The sequence below is a fragment of the Cupressus sempervirens genome, chromosome 2, assembly GCF_028749045.1.
Source record: "Cupressus sempervirens isolate cs-2001-9-10 chromosome 2, ASM2874904v1, whole genome shotgun sequence".
Taxonomy (NCBI): Eukaryota; Viridiplantae; Streptophyta; class Pinopsida; order Cupressales; family Cupressaceae; genus Cupressus; species Cupressus sempervirens.
The window spans coordinates 564,942,869-564,960,368 of record NC_143119.1 but is presented as its reverse complement, the minus strand read 5'-3'; positions in this window follow the sequence as shown (position 1 = coordinate 564,960,368).

Here is a 17,500-nt window from a genome sequence, read left to right as displayed (position 1 = left end):
CCCCTCCGCACATTTATAGGTGATGAGAGCCCGCCCGCATACATGGACATGTCTAACCTCTGGCAAATATCTCCTTTCCCAGCACAGCCTCGCTAACCGTTCCCCGTGACACGTGATCTGCCAGCGCAGGTACAGAAAAGTTCCTACGACTGAACACTCACACTAGCGTTGTCGGACAAGCTTCAATCTCATGCACATGCACATAACGAAGAACTGGCACCGCGAGGGAACCACCCGCGAGCACCCACATCTCGGCAAAAAGCATTCGTGCGATTTCTTCCCCTAGACAGACACGTTGGGCCTGCACTTGTCGGAGCATTGCAAAGACGAGCGCTCTGGTTCGCAGGAGCCTGAGAAGAACATCTCGTACGAAACCCGTTCCCCCATAATGCTCGCATCACAAATGCTCGCAGCAGGGTCGTAATGCAAAGATGTACACCGCGCACGCGACCGAGTAAGGACACTCAGAGACATCCATTTCCCAGGCATATGCCCCCTACACGCTTTTTGGTGCACCCCGTACAAATGGCCATACTTCGACAAGCCCTCCCAGAATTTCGCAAATGAAGAGAGAGATGAAACGCCCTGGGCTTTTTGTCCACACAATGCAAACACCGAACGCTCTCTTTAGGGGGGAGCTGAAGAAGAGTATCTCCCGCAGAACCCACGAGCCGTAGCCGTTCGGATCGTCGCACAGGGCAGGACAGGGCATGGAGAGTTTCCACATCCAAACAAAAATTATCGGTAATACTCTACGCTTCTACTGGCCCGGACCACAAAGGCTGTCACGACAGTGCCATGCACTTCTGTAGGATGAGATAGTGAAGAGGCGAGCACGCACCGAGAACGCACTAGCGAATAAATTATGTGGCAACCAAACCTTTCGCCGGCCCCCCTCTCAATCCCAAGGCTCTACCGATCGGCAAAAACTTAGGGTGGAGACTGGACCCTTGATGAAATTAGGGACGTCGAGCAATGCACCCGTGCAACCAAACCATCTCTTTCCTTCTTGCCGTCCGGGCAGGATAAAAATGCAATGATAGAACGTGCCAATGAGACGGAGCCCTTGGCTAAAAGATACAACTCCATACACACTCAGCAACAAGCGCATCTTAGAATCGAACACCAAATGTGCAGTGTGTTGCAAGCCGTGCAGACACCTACATATAGGGTATATCCATCAAAACAAAGCGACAAGTACTTCCCACCAGCTCCGCCATTGCGATTACCGAATGGGATAATACTCACCGCCACAGATTAATGACCATCATTACCGTCTCGGAATAGATACAAGCACATCGAGCTTCATCCGATCAGCTGGATGAATTTCACCTTGAAGGGGCCCAATCCAAAAGTTCCAGAGGTCATCTCCTGGAACTCTCAAGAACAAGGCCCATCTTACATGCAAACTCTGCTACTGCGCAAACATAGGTTGCAATTAAAGAGAAATTGCAAGGCCGTCACAATGGCCCGAGGCCAATGCTCCGACTAAGTCAATTTTCTCTTGCAATCACCATGCCGCCGTTCACAGAGAGATCTCCCCATTCACTTGTGACGCGACGCACAATCCAAGGGATAGACGCGAGCTCGCCCTTGAAAGGCCACTTTCCAAGGCATCCCCCGATGACACATTGGAACGACAACCGCTGTCGAACCATTTCCCAATGTTGTGCCGATCGAGTTGGCACGGAGCCGCTAGACGAGGGCTCCCGTTTTAGATTGAGTTTTAAAATCACCAAGAAGACGCGGTGAGGGCTGGCAACCGCTGCCAAACCTTTTTTCCAAAATTGCGCCAGCTGAGTGACTAGAAAACATGCTTTACGCGATAGGCACGCAAAAAATTTTGCTAGAGCGCCAAGCACCCACCTCATGGCTAGAGACAAGGGCTTGCCATTAGATCAACTTCGAAATCGCTAAACAGACGCGCTGTAGAATGGCAACCGCTGCCAAGTCTCTTCCGTAGTTGCGTCGGTCGAGTGATCAAAGAAGGTGATCTAAGAGAGAGGGTCCAAGCGTAGGCATTCGTTGGGGGATTCGCGCCGATGGCATAAATTTATGCAGTACCCGAGCAACACCGGACGGAGGTGCTAGACGAGGGCTCCCGTTTTAGATCGAGTTTTAAAATCACCAAGTAGACGCGGTGAGGGCTGGCAACCGCTGCCAAACCTTTTTCCGAAATTGCGCCAGCTGAGTGACAAGAAAACATGATCTAAAGGAGAGTCCAAGAATAGCACCCTCGAGGGTGGGCTTCATGCCCCTCTAATTGATTCAACGTCGGCGTCCACCGTTTCAAAATCTGACATATCCATCTGCCCTGACAGCGGCGTTGAATCAATGAGGGGGGCACGGGAGAGGCTCGCGGCAACCACCTCTCCCATTGTAGCCGTGATAGGCACGCAAAAAGATTTTGCTAGAGCGCCAAGCACCCACCTCATGCCTAGAGACAAGGGCTCGCCATTAGATCAACTTCGAAATCGCAGAACAGACGCGCTGTAGAATGGCAACCGCTGCCAAGTCTCTTCCGTAATTGCGTCGGTCGAGTGATCGAAAAAGGTGATCTAAGAGAGGGTCCCAGCGTAGGGCATTCGTTGGGGTAATCGCGCCGATGGAAAAAATTTGTGCAATACCCGCGCAACACCGGACGGAGGTGCTAGACGAGGGCTCCCGTTTTAGATCGAGTTTTAAAATCACAAAGAAGACGCGGTGAGGGCTGGCAACCGCTGCCAAACCTTTTTCCGAAATTGCGCCAGCTGAGTGACAAGAAAACATGATCTAAAGGAGAGTCCAGGAATAGCACCCTCGAAGGTGGGCTTCATGCCCTTCTAATTGATTCAATGTCGGCGTCCACCGTTTCAAAATCCGACATATCCATCCGCCCTGACAGCGGCGTTGAATCAATGAGCTGGGCACGGGAGAGGCTCGCGGCAACCACCTCTCCCATTGTAGCCACGATAGGCTCGCAAAAAATTTTGCTAGAGCGCCAAGTACCCACCTCATGGCTATAGACAAGGGCTCGCCATTAGATCAACTTCGAAATCGCAGAACGGACGCGGTGTAGAATGGCAACCGCTGCCAAGTCTCTTCCGTAATTGCGTCGGTCGAGTGATCAAAGAAGGTGATCTAAGAGAGGGTCCAAGCGTGTAGGCATTCGTTGGGGGATTCGCGCCGATGGCAAAAATTTGTGCAATACCCGAGCAACACCGGACGGAGGTGCAAGACGAGGGCTCCCGTTTTAGATCGAGTTTTAAAATCACCAAGTAGACGCGGTGAGGGGCTGGCAACCGCTGCCAAACCTTTTTCCGAAATTGCGCCAGCTGAGTGACAAGAATACATGATCTAAAGGAGAGTCCAGGAAAATAGCACCCTCGAGGGTGGGCTTCATGCCCCTCTAATTGATTCAACGTCGCCGTCCACCGTTTCAAAATCCGACATTTCCATCCGCCCTGACAGCGGCGTTGAATCAATGAGGGGGGCACGGGAGAGGCTCGTGGCAACCACCTCTCCCCTTGTAGCCGCGATAGGCACGCAAAAAATTTTGCTAGAGCGCCAAGCACCCACCTCATGCCTAGAGACAAGGGCTCTCCATTAGATCAACTTCGAAATCGCTTAACAGACGCGCTGTAGAATGGCAACCGCTGCCAAGTCTCTTCCGTAGTTGCGTCGGTCGAGTGATCGAAGAAGGTGATCTAAGAGAGGGTCCAAGCGTAGGCATTCGTTGGGGGATTCGCGCCGATGGCATAAATTTATGCAAATACCCGAGCAACACCGGACGGAGGTGCTAGACGAGGGCTCCCATTTTAGATCGAGTTTTAAAATCACCGAGTAGACGCGGTGAGGGCTGGCAACCGCTGCCAAACCTTTTTCTGAAATTGCGCCAGCTGAGTGACAAGAAAACATGATCTAAAGGAGAGTCCAGGAATAGCACCCTCGAGGGTGGGCTTCATGCCCCTCTAATTGATTCAACGTCGCCGTCCACCGTTTCAAAATCCGACATATCCATCCGCCCTGACAGCGGCGTTGAATCAATGAGGGGGGCACGGAAGAGGCTCGCGGCAACCACCTCTCCCGTTGTAGCCGCGATAGGCACGCAAAATATTTTTCTAGAGCGCCAAGCACCCACCTCATGCCTAGAGACAAGGGCTCGCCATTAGATCAACTTCGAAATCGCTGAACAGACGCGCTGTAGAGTGGCAACCGCTGCCAAGTCTCTTCCGTAGTTGCGTCGGTCGAGTGATCGAAGAACGTGATCTAAGAGAGGGTCCAAGCGTAGGCATTCGTTGGGGGATTCGCGCCGATGGCATAAATTTATGCAATACCCGAGCAACACCAGACGGAGGTGCTAGACGAGGGCTCCCATTTTAGATCGAGTTTTAAAATCACCGAGTAGACGCGGTGAGGGCTGGCAACCGCTGCCAAACCTTTTTCCGAAATTGCGCCAGCTGAGTGACAAGAAAACATGATCTAAAGGAGAGTCCAGGAATAGCACCCTTGAGGGTGGGCTTCATGCCCCTCTAATTGATTCAACGTCGCCGTCCACCATTTCAAAATCTGACATATCCATCCGCCCTGACAGCGGCGTTGAATCAATGAGGGGAGCACGGGAGAGGCTCGCGGCAACCACCTCTCCCCTTGTAGCCGCGATAGGCACGCAAAAAATTTCGCTAGAGCGCCAACCACCCACCTCATGGCTAGAGACAAGGGCTCGCCATTAGATCAACTTCGAAATCGCAGAACAGATGCGCTGTAGAATGGCAACCGCTGCCAAGTCTCTTCCGTAGTTGCGTCGATCGAGTGATCGAAGAAGGTGATCTAAGAGAGGGTCCAAGCGTAGGCATTCGTTGGGGGATTCGCGCCGTTGGCATAATTTTATGCAATACCCGAGCAACACCGGACGGAGGTGCTAGGCGAGGGCTCCCGTTTTAGATCGAGTTTTAAAATCACCAAGTAGACGCGGTGAGGGATGGCAACCGCTGCCAAACCTTTTTCTGAAATTGCGCCAGCTGAGTGAGAAGAAAACATGATCTAAAAGGAGAGTCGAGGAATAGCACATCCAGGGTGGGCTTCATGCCCCTCTAATTGATTCAACGTCGGCATCCACCGTTTCAAAATCTGACATATCCATCCGCCTTGACACCGGCGTTGAATCAATGAGAGGGGCACGGGAGAGGCTCGCGGCAACCACCTCTCCTATATAAGCTATTAGTGCGAGGCTCGCTCTGCATTAGACATTAGCGAACACACCGACATCCGCCTTAAAAATCCAAATCCTTTAAAATTCCTACCAAACAGCCATTCACGACCCAATTTTTTATGAGGTCGGCAGAGGAGCAAAAGATTGTCATCGGTTAGGAGATGTGAGTTCATGGAGCCGAGGGACTGAAATGGTCATCGAGCTCATCCGATCAACTGGATGAATTTCACCTTGAAGGGGCCCAATCCAAAAGTTCTGGAGGTCATCTCCTGGAACTCTCGAGAACAAGGCCCATCTTACATGCAAACTCTGCTACTGCGCAAACATAGGTTGCAATTAAAGAGAAATTGCAAGGCCGTCACAATGGCCCGAGGCCAATGGCTCCGACTAAGTCAATTTTCTCTTGCAATCACCATGTCGCCGTTCATAGAGAGATCTCCCCATCCACTTGTGACGCGACGCACAGTCCAAGTGCTAGACGCGAGCTCGCCCTTGAAAGAAAGACCACTTTCCAAGACATCCCCCAAGACATCCCCCATTCACTTGTGACGCGTAGCACAACCCAAGTGCTAGACGCGAGCTCGCCCTTGAAAGAAAGACCACTTTCCAAGACATCCCCCGATGACACATTGGAACGACAACCGCTGTCGAACCATTCCCAATGTTGTGCCGATCGAGTTGGCACAGAGGCGACCTTAGGGAGCTCCCGCGTAGCAATCGGGATGTGCTTTCATACCCATCTCTCACAAAAACCAATCTTAGCTGTGAACAGATTTCGCTGCAATGACACCATTGGAACGACGACCGCTGTCGAACAACTCCCAAATTTGTGCCCCGATGGAGTGAGAAAGAATAGCAACTTTGGGGAGCCGCGCATCGCAAACGGGCTGGTTGCTGCTTCATTCCGCTCCTATATATAGATCCGATGTCGTTGATTTCATTCGGAATCCGAGGCTGCATTCGTCCTTGCTCACACAAGCAATGGCTCTTCTCATCGAATGGCCACGGGGAGCTTCCGATCACAAAGGCTCCCTTGTCACTCATGACGCGCAGCCCAACTGCTTTCCGAAATTGCGCCAGCTTGAGTGACAAGAAAACATGATCTAAAGGAGAGTCGAGGAATAGCACCTCGAGGGTGGGCTTCATGCCCCTCCAATTGATTCAACGTCGGCGTCGACCGTTTCAAAATCCGACATTTCCATCCGCCTCGACACCGCCGTTGAATCAATGAGAGGGGCACGGGAGAGGTTCGCGGCAACAACCTCTCCTATATAAGCTATTAGTGCGAGGCTCGCTCTGCATTAGAAATTAGCGAACACGCCGACATCCGCCATAAAAATCCAAATCGTTGAAAATTCTGACCAAACAGCCATCCACGACCCAATTTATTATGAGGTCATCTAAGGAGCAAAAGATTGTCGTCGGTTAGGAGATGTGAATTCATGGAGCCAAGGGACTGAAATGGTCATCGAGCTCATCCGATCAACTGGATGAATTTCACCTTGAAGGGGCCCAATCCAAAAGTTCCGGAGGTCATCTCCTGGAACTCTCAAGAACAAGGACCATCTTACTTGCAAACTCTGCTACTGCGCAAACATAGGTTGCAATTAAAGAGAAATTGCCAGGCCATCACAGTGGCCCGAGGCCAATGCTCCGACTAAGTCAATTTTCTCTTGCAATCACCATGCCGCCGTTCACAGAGAGATCTCCCCATTCACTTGCGACGCGACGCACAATCCAAGTGATAGACGTGAGCTCGCCCTTGAAAGGCCAGGCCACTTTCCAAGACATCCCCCGATGACACATTGGAACGACAACCGCTGTCGAACCATTCCCAATGTTGTGCCGATCGAGTTGGCACAGAGGCGACCTTAGGGAGCTCCCGCGTAGCAATCGGGATGTGCTTTCGTACCCATCTCTCACAAAAACCAATCTTAGCTGTGAACAAATTTAGAATCCAAGGCTCGTATCCATCGATATCGTCGGCACTGGGTCTATATATTCAAAGGCCACGGAGAGGTTCCGATAAGAGAAGCTCCCCTGCTCGCTCGCACAAACATCCCAAATGCTAGACACAAGCTCCCGCCCTTAGCATCGCTCTCCGGATCGCCGCAATGACACATTGGAACCACAACCACTGTCGAACAACTCCCGAATTTGTGCCGATGGAGTGAGAAAGACGAGCAACTTTGGGGAGCCGCGTATGGCAAACGGGCTGCTGCTTCATTCCGCTCTTATATATAGATCCGATGTCGTTGATTTCGTTTGGAATCCGAGGCTGCATTCGTCCTTGCTCACACAAGCAATGGCTCTTCTCATCGAATGGTCACGGGGAGCTTCCGATTACAAAGGCTCCCTTGTCACCCGTGATGCGCAGTCCAACTGCTAGACGACGGCTCGCCCTTCAGATCGCTGCCCAGGCAACCACCACAACGGCACCATTGGAACGACAACCGCTGCCGAACCATTCCGAAATTTTTTTGCCAAAGAAGTTGTTGCAAAGAGAACGACTCTGGGGAGAGAGCCCTCGCATAGCAAAATCGGGATGGCTTCACGGCAGCTGGATGGGATTTGAATTCATGGAGCCAAGGGAGTGAAATGGTCATCAAGCTCATCCGATCAACTGGATGAATTTCACCTTGAAGGGGCCCAATCCAAAAGTTCCGGAGGTCATCTCTTGGAACTGTCAAGAACAAAGGCCAATCTTACATGCAAACTCTGCTACTGCGCAAACATAGGTTGCAATTATAGAGAAATTGCAAGGCCGTCACAATGGCCCGAGGCCAATGCTCCGACTACTAAGTCAATTTTCTCTTGCAATCACCATGCCGCCGTTCACAGAGAGATCTCCCCATTCACTTGTGACGACGCACAATCCAAGTGCTAGACGCAATCTCGCCCTTGAAAGGTCGCGTTCCAAGACATCCCGATGACACATTGGAACGACAACTGCTGTCGAACCATTCCCAATGTTGTGCCGATCGAGTTGGCATAGAGGCGATCTTAGGGAGCTCCCGCGAATCGATCGGGAAGTGCTTTCGTACCCATCTCTCACAAAAACCAATGTTAGCTGAACAATTTTAGAATCCAAGGCTCGTATCCATCGATATCATCGGCACTGGGTCTATATTCAAAGGCCACGGAGAGGTTCCGATAAGAGAAGCTCCCCTGCTCTCTTGCACAAACATCCCCAAATGCTAGACGCAAGCTCCCGCCCTTAGCATCGCTCTCCAGATCACCGCAATGACACATTGGAACGACAACCGCTGTCGAACAACTCCCGAATTTGTGCCGATGGAGTGAGAAAGAAGAGCCAGATCGGGTCGACGAAAACGGCTAAGCCAGATCGGGTCGGCCAGCATGGCTCGGCCACCATTTTTCGCCGAGAGCTTTCGATATTAAAGCTCCCATGTAGCAGCGATAAGTACACCACGACAAAATTGCTAGAGCGCCGAGCACCCATAGCAAATTGCCATTATACCAAGCAATGCCGGAGTGCTAGACAAGGGCTCACGTTTAGATCAAGTTTTAAAATCACCAAAAAGACACGCCATGGATCGGCAACCGCTGCCTCACCTTTTCCAAAATTGAGTCATCGGTAAACATGATCTAAAGGAGAGCCGAGGAAAAGCACTGAGATCGCTTCATGCCCCTTTCATTCATTCAACATCAGCATAAACCGTTTGAAAACCCAACAATCCGATCCGCCTAGACACTAATGTTGAATCAATGAAAGGGGCATGGGAGAGGCTCGCGGCAACAACCTCTCCTATATAAGCTATTAGTGCGAGGCTCGCTCTGCATTAGAAATCTGCGACAGCGCGGACAAAATCCTTAAAAATCCAATTCAATGAAAAATGTGACCAAACAGCCATCCACGACACCGTTTTTGGGGCTCGCCCAGATCGGCTCGGCCAGAATGGCTCGCCCAGATCGGCTCGGCCAGCATGGCTCGGCCAGATCGGCTCGGCCAGCATGGTGACTTGCTGACTCGGTGAGAGTACTTCGAACTGTCAAGAACAAAGGCCAATCTAACATGCAAAATCTGCTACTGCGCAAACATAGGTTGCAATTATAGAGAAATTGCAAGGCCGTCACAATGGCCCGAGGCCAACGCTCCGACTACTAAGTCAATTTTCTCTTGCAATCGCCATGCCGCCGTTCACAGAGAGATCTCCCCATTCACTTGTGATGACGCACAATTCAAGTGCTAGACGCGAGCTCGCCCTTGAAAGGCCGCGTTCCAAGACATCCCGATGACACATTGGAACGACAACCGCTGTCGAACCATTCCCAACGTTGTGCCGATCGATTTGGCACGGAGGGGATCTTAGGGAACTCCCGCGTATCGATCGGGAAGTGCTTTCGTACCCATCTCTCACAAAAACCAATGTTAGCTGAACAATTTTATAATCCAAGGCTCGTATCCATCGATATCGTCGGCACAATGTCTATATTCAAAGGCCACGGAGAGGTTCCAATAAGAGAAGCTCCCCTGCTCGCTTGCACAAACATCCACAAATGCTAGACGCAAGCTCCCGCACTTAGCATCGCTCTCCAGATCACCGCAATGACACATTGGAACGACAACCGCTGTCGAACAACTCCCGAATTTGTGCCGATGGAGTGAGAAACGAGAGCCAGATCGGGTCGACGAAAACGGCTAAGCCAGATCGGGTCGACCAGCATGGCTCGGCCACCATTTTTTGCCGAGAGCTTTCAATATTAAAGCTCCCATGTAGCCGCAATAAGTACACCATGACAAATTGCTAGAGCGCCGAGCACCCATAGCAAATTGCCATTATACCAAGCAACGCCGGAGTGCTAGACAAGGGCTCACGTTTAGATCAAGTTTTAAAACCACCAAAAACACACGCCATGGATCGGCAACCGCTGCCTCACCTTTTCCAAAATTGAGTCATCGGAAAACATGATCTAAAGGAGAGCCGAGGAAAAGCACTGAGATCGCTTCATGCCCCTTTCATTCATTCAACATCGGCATACACCGTTTGAAAACCCAACAATCCGATCCGCCTAGACACCAATGTTGAATGAATGAAAGGGGCACGGGAGAGGCTCGCGGCAACAACCTCTCCTATATAAGCTATTAGTGCGAGGCTCGCTCTGCATTAGAAATCTGCGACAGCACGGACAACTCCCTTAAAAATCCAATTCAATGAAAAATGTGACCAAACAGTCATCCACGACACCGTTTTTGGAGCTCGCCCAGATCGGCTCGGCCAGAATGGCTCGCCCAGATCGGCTCGGCCAGATCGGCTCGGCCAGCATGGTGACTTGCTGACTCGGTGAGAGTACTTCGAACTGTCAAGAACAAAGGCCAATCTAACATGCAAACTCTGCTACTGCGCAAACATAGGTTGCAATTATAGAGAAATTGCAAGGCCGTCACAATGGCCTGAGGCCAATGCTCCGACTACTAAGTCAATTTTCTCTTGCAATCGCCATGCCGCCGTTCACAGAGAGATCTCCCCATTCACTTGTGACGACGCACAATTCAAGTGCTAGACGTGAGCTCGCCCTTGAAAGGCCGTGTTCCAAGACATCCCGATGACACATTGGAACGACAACCGTTGTCGAACCATTCCCAATGTTGTGCCGATCGAGTTGGCACAGAGGCGATCTTAGGGAACTCCCGCGTATCGATCGGGAAGTGCTTTCGTACCCATCTCTCACAAAAACCAATGTTAGCTGAACAATTTTATAATCCAAGGCTCGAATCCATCGATATCGTCGGCACTGGGTCTATATTCAAAGGCCACGGAGAGGTTCCGATAAAAGAAGCTCCCATGCTCGCTTGCACAAACATCCCCAAATGCTAGACGCAAGCTCCCGCACTTAGCATCGCTCTCCAGATCACCGCAATGACACATTGGAACGACAACCGCTGTCGAACAACTCCCGAATTTGTGCCGATGGAGTGAGAAACGAGAGCCAGATCGGGTCGACGAAAATGGCTAAGCCAGATCGGGTCGGCCAGCATGGCTCGGCCACCATTTTTCGCTGAGAGCTTTCGATATTAAAGCTCCCATGTAGCCGCGATAAGTACACCATGACAAATTGCTAGAGCGCCGAGCACCCATAGCAAATTGCCATTATACCAAGCAACGCCGGAGTGCTAGACAAGGGCTCACGTTTAGATCAAGTTTTAAAACCACCAAAAACACACGCCATGGACAAGGGCTCCCGCACTTAGCATCGCTCTCCAGATCACCACAATGACACATTGGAACGACAACCGCTGTCGAACAACTCCCGAATTTGTGCCGATGGAGTGAGAAATGAGAGCCAGATCGGGTCGACGAAAATGGCTAAGCCAGATCGGGTCGGCCAGCATGGCTCGGCCACCATTTTTCGCCGAGAGCTTTCGATATTAAAGCTCCCATGTAGCCACGATAAGTACACCATGACAAATTGCTAGAGCGCCGAGCACCCATAGCAAATTGCCATTATACCAAGCAATGCCGGAGTGCTAGACAAGGGCTCACGTTTAGATCAAGTTTTAAAACCACCAAAAACACACGCCATGGATCGGCAACCGCTGCCTCACCTTTTCCAAAATTGAGTCATCGAAAAACATGATCTAAAGGAGAGCCGAGGAAAAGCACTGAGATCGCTTCATGCCCCTTTCATTCATTCAACATCGGCATACACCGTTTGAAAACCCAACAATCCGATCCGCCTAGACACCAATGTTGAATGAATGAAAGGGGCACGGGAGAGGCTCGCGGCAACAACCTCTCCTATATAAGCTATTAGTGCGAGGCTCGCTCTGCATTAGAAATCTGCGACAGCGCGGACAACTCCCTTAAAAATCCAATTCAATGAAAAATGTGACCAAACAGCCATCCACGACACCGTTTTTGGAGCTCGCCCAGATCGGCTCGGCCAGAATGGCTCGCCCAGATCGGCTCGGCCAGCATGGCTCGCCCAGATCTGCTCGGCCAGCTTGGCTCGGCCAGCATGGCTCGCCCAGATCGGCTCGGCCAGATCGGTTCGGCCAGCATGGTGACTTGGTGACTCGGTGAGAGTACTTGGAACCGTCAAGAACAAAGGCCAATCTTACATGCAAACTCTGCTACTGCGCAAACATAGGTTGCAATTATAGAGAAATTGCAAGGCCGTCACAATGGACCGAGGCCAATGCTCCGACTACTAAGTCAATTTTCTCTTGCAATCGCCATGCTGCCGTTCACAAAGAGATCTCCCCATTCACTTGTGATGACGCACAATCCAAGTGCTAGACGCGAGCTCGCCCTTGAAAGGCCGCGTTCCAAGACATCCCGATGACACATTGGAACGACAACCACTGTCGAACCATTCCCAATGTTGTGCCGATCGAGTTGGCACAGAGGTGACCAAACAGCCATCCACGACACCGTTTTTGGAGCTCGGCCAGATCGGCTTGGCCAGAACGGCTAGCCCAGATCGGCTCGGCCAGCAAGGCTCGGCCAGAACGGCTCGGCCAGCATGGCTCGGCAAGAACGGCTCGCCCAGATCAGCTCGGCCAGAACGGCTCGGCCAGCATGGCTCGGCCAAAACGGCTCACCCAGATCGGCTCGGCCATCATGGCTCGGCCAGAACGGCTCGGCCAGCATGGCTCGGCCAGAACAGCTCGGCCAGCATGGCTCGGCCAGAACAGCTCGCCCAGATCGGCTCGGCCATCATGGCTCAGCCAGAACGGCTCGGCCAGCATGGCTCGGCCAGAACGGGTCGCAAAGATCGGCTCGCCCAGAACGGGTCGCCCAGATCGGCTCGGCCAGAATGGCTCGCCCAGATCGGCTCGGCCAGCATGGCTTGCCCAGAACGGCTCGGCCAGATCGGGTCGGCCAGAATGGCTCGCCCAGATCGGCTCGGCCAGCATGGCTCGGCCAGAACGGCTCGGCCAGATCAGGACGGTGACTTGATGAACGCACTTAGAGAGTCGGCTTGGCGGGGTGACTTGATGAAAGGACTTAAAGAGTCGACTTGGCGGGGTGACTCGATGAACGAACTTAGAGGGTCGACTTTGCGGGGTGACTCGATGAACGGACCTAAAGAGTTGACTTGGTGAGAGTACTCGGTGGGGTGACCTGATGAACAGACTTAGAGAGTCGACTTGGTGAGAGTCCTTGGTGGGCCGACCTGGTTGGGTGACTTCGTGAACTGACTTAAAGAGTCGACTTGGTGGGGTGACTTGATGAACGGACTTCAAGGGTCGACTTGGCGAGGTGACTTGATGAACGGTCCTAAAGAGTTGACTTGGTGAGAGTACTTGGTGTGGTGACTTGATGAAAAGACTTAAAGAGTCGAATTGGTGAGAGTACTTGGTGGGGTGACTTGATGAACGCACTTGAAGGGTCGACCTGGTGGGGTGACTTTATGAACGGACCTAAAGAGTTGACGTGGTGAGAGTGCTTGGTGGGGTGACTTGATGAACATAGTTAAAGAGTCGACTTGGTGAGAGTAGTTGGTCGGGTGACTTGATGAACGCACTCGAAGAATCGACTTGGTTAGAGTACTTGGTGGGGTGACTTGATGAACGGACTTAAAGATTCGACTTGGTGGGCCGACCTGGCGGGGTGACTTGATGAACGGACTTAGAGAGTCGACTTGGTGAGAGTACTTGGTGACTTGGTGGGCCGACCTGGCCGGGTGACTTGATGAACATACTTAAAGAGTCGACTTGGCGAGAGTACTCGGTGGGCTGACCTGGTCACGTGACTTGATGAACGGACTTAAAGATTCGACTTGGTGGGCCGACATGGCGGGGTGCCTTGATGAACGGACTTAGAGAGTCGACTTGGTGGGTCGAGCTAGCGGGGTGACTTGGTGAGAGTACTTGGTGGGCTGACCTGGCAGGGTGACTTGATGAACGATCTTAGAGAGTCGACTTTGTGAGAGTACTTGGTGGGTCGAACTGGCGGGGTGACTTGATGAACGAACTTAAAGAGTCGACCTGGTGAGAGAACTTGGTGGGCCGAGCTGGCGGGGCGAATTGATGAACGAACCTAAAGAGTCGACTTTGTGAGAGTACGTGGTGGGCCGACCTGGCGGGGTGAGTTATGACCGAACTTAAAGGGTCGACTTGGTGAGAGTACTTGGTGGGCCGACTTGGCGGGGCGACTTGATGAACGAACTTAAAGAGTCGACTTGGTGAGAGTACTCGGTGGGGTGACCTGATGAACAAACCTAAAGAGTCGACCTGGTGAGAGTACTTGGTGGGCCGACCTGGCGGGGTGACTTGGTGAGCAAACTTAAAGAGTCGACTTGGTGAGAGCAGTTGGTGGGCTGACCTGGCGGGGTGACTTGATGAACGAACTTAAAGAGTCGACCTGGTGGGCCGACTTGGCAGAGTGACTTCATGAACGAACTTAAAGAGTCCACTTGGTGGGCCGACCTGGCGGGGTGACTTGATGAACGAACTTAAAGAGTCGACTCGGTGAGAGTAATTTGTGGGCTGACCTGGCGGGGTGGCTTGATGAATGAACTTAAAGAGTCGACTTGGTGGGGTGACTTGATGAACCCACTTGAAGGGTCGACTTGGTGGGGTGACTCTATGAACGGACCTAAAGAGTTGACTTGGTGAGAGTACTTGGTGGGGTGACTCGATGAAAGGACTTAAAGAGTCGACTTGGTGAGAGTACTTGGTGGCTCGACTTTATGAGCAGACTGAAAGAGTCCACTTGGTGAGAGTGGGCCTAACGGGGCGAGTTGGTGGGGCGACTTGGCGAGCGGTATTAGAGAGCCGACGTGGTGAGGCGACTCGGCGAGTTGGTTCGTTGAGATGACATGGTGAGCTGACTTGGCGAGTCGACCTGGCGAGCGAACTTAAAGAGTCGACTTGGCAACGTACTCGAGTCGACTTGGTGAGGCGACCTGGCGAGCGGGCTCAAAGAGTCAACATGGTGAGGCGACTCATGGTGAGGAGCTATCCTTGAGGCGACTTGGTGGGCCTACTTGATTAGTCGACTTGGTGAGCCGACCTGACGAGCTGACACGGTGAGCGGGCTTAAAGAGGCGACGACTTGGTGGGGTAACTCGGCAAGCCAACTTATCGAGGCGAGATGGTGAGTCGACTTGGTGAGCTGACTTGGTGAGCACACTTAAAGAGTCAACTTCGTGAGGTGACTCGGCGAGTTAGCCCGCTGATGCGACTTGGGCGGGCCGACCTGGCGAACGAACTTAAAGAGGCGACTTGGGCGGGCTGACCTGGTGAGCGAACTTAAAGAGTTGACTTGGCAACGTACTTGAACAACCGACTTGGTGAGCTGACATGGTGAGTGGGCTTAGAGAAGCAACTCGGCGGGGCGACTTGATGAACGGACTTAAAGGGTCGACTTGGCGGGGTGACTCGATGAACGGACCTAAAGAGTTGACTTGGTGAGAGTACTTGGCAGGGTGAACTGATGAACGGACTTAAAGAGTCGACTTGGTGGGAGTGCTTGGTGGGCCGACTTGATGAACGGACTTATAGAGTCGACTTGGTGAGAGTAGTTGTTCTGGTGACTTGATGAACGCACTTAGAGAGTCGGCTTGGCGGGGTGACTTGATGAAAGGACTTAAAGAGTCGACTTGGCGGGGTGACTCGATGAACGAACTTAGAGGGTCGACTTTGCGGGGTGACTCGATGAACGGACCTAAAGAGTTGACTTGGTGAGAGTACTCGGTGGGGTGACCTGATGAACAGACTTAGAGAGTCGACTTGGTGAGAGTCCTTGGTGGGCCGACCTGGTTGGGTGACTTCGTGAACTGACTTAAAGAGTCGACTTGGTGGGGTGACTTGATGAACGGACTTCAAGGGTCGACTTGGCGAGGTGACTTGATGAACGGTCCTAAAGAGTTGACTTGGTGAGAGTACTTGGTGTGGTGACTTGATGAAAAGACTTAAAGAGTCGAATTGGTGAGAGTACTTGGTGGGGTGACTTGATGAACGCACTTGAAGGGTCGACCTGGTGGGGTGACTTTATGAACGGACCTAAAGAGTTGACGTGGTGAGAGTGCTTGGTGGGGTGACTTGATGAACATAGTTAAAGAGTCGACTTGGTGAGAGTAGTTGGTCGGGTGACTTGATGAACGCACTCGAAGAATCGACTTGGTTAGAGTACTTGGTGGGGTGACTTGATGAACGGACTTAAAGATTCGACTTGGTGGGCCGACCTGGCGGGGTGACTTGATGAACGGACTTAGAGAGTCAACTTGGTGAGAGTACTTGGTGACTTGGTGGGCCGACCTGGCCGGGTGACTTGATGAACAAACTTAAAGAGTCGACTTGGCGAGAGTACTCGGTGGGCTAACCTGGTCACGTGACTTGATGAACGGACTTAAAGATTCGACTTGGTGGGCCGACCTGGCGGGGTGACTTGATGAACGGACTTAGAGAGTCGACTTGGTGGGTCGAGCTAGCGGGGTGACTTGGTGAGAGTACTTGGTGGGCTGACCTGGCAGGGTGACTTGATGAACGAACTTAGAGAGTCGACTTTGTGAGAGTACTTGGTGGGTCGAACTGGCGGGGTGACTTGATGAACGAACTTAAAGAGTCGACCTGGTGAGAGAACTTGGTGGGCCGAGCTGGCGGGGCGAATTGATGAACTAACCTAAAGAGTTGACTTTGTGAGAGTACGTGGTGGGCCGACCTGGCGGGGTGAGTTGATGACCGAACTTAAAGGGTCGACTTGGTGAGAGTACTTGGTGGGCCGACCTGGCGGGGCGACTTGATGAACGAACTTAAAGAGTCGACTTGGTGAGAGTACTCGGTGGGGTGACCTGATGAAAAAACCTAAAGAGTCGACTTGGTGAGAGTACTTGGTGGGCCGACCTGGCGGGGTGACTTGGTGAGCAAACTTAAAGAGTCGACTTGGTGAGAGCAGTTGGTGGGCTGACCTGGCGGGGTGACTTGATGAACGAACTTAAAGAGTCGACCTGGTGGGCCGACTTGGCAGAGTGACTTCATGAACGAACTTAAAGAGTCCACTTGGTGGGCCGACCTGGCGGGGTGACTTGATGAACGAACTTAAAGAGTCGACTCGGTGAGAGTAATTTGTGGGCTGACCTGGCGGGGTGGCTTGATGAATGAACTTAAAGAGTCGACTTGGTGGGGTGACTTGATGAACCCACTTGAAGGGTCGACTTGGTGGGGTGACTCTATGAACGGACCTAAAGAGTTGACTTGGTGAGAGTACTTGGTGGGGTGACTCGACGAAAGGACTTAAAGAGTCGACTTGGTGAGAGTACTTGGTGGCTCGACTTTATGAGCAGACTTAAAGAGTCCACTTGGTGAGAGTGGGCCTAACGGGGCGAGTTGGTGGGGCG